The following is a 211-nucleotide window of genomic DNA, read 5'->3' as shown; positions in this document are numbered from 1 at the left end:
GAGGCTCCAAGTAGACTAATGAGCACGGGACTTACGCCGGTAGAGTCGTGAATAGCGCTATTATTGCAAACTCCGCCACTGGCAAATAGGCTGCCCAGTCTGACACGCTATCGCGGACGTATCCCCGTAGCATTTGAGTCAAAGTCCGGGTGCTTCTCTCTGTTTGCCCGTGCGTTTGCGGATGCGCAGCGGTGGAGAGCAGCCTCCTCGT

The sequence above is a fragment of the Cystoisospora suis genome (assembly GCF_002600585.1).
Source record: "Cystoisospora suis strain Wien I chromosome Unknown contig_7595, whole genome shotgun sequence".
Classification (NCBI taxonomy): domain Eukaryota; phylum Apicomplexa; class Conoidasida; order Eucoccidiorida; family Sarcocystidae; genus Cystoisospora; species Cystoisospora suis.
This window is presented reverse-complemented; position numbering follows the sequence as displayed.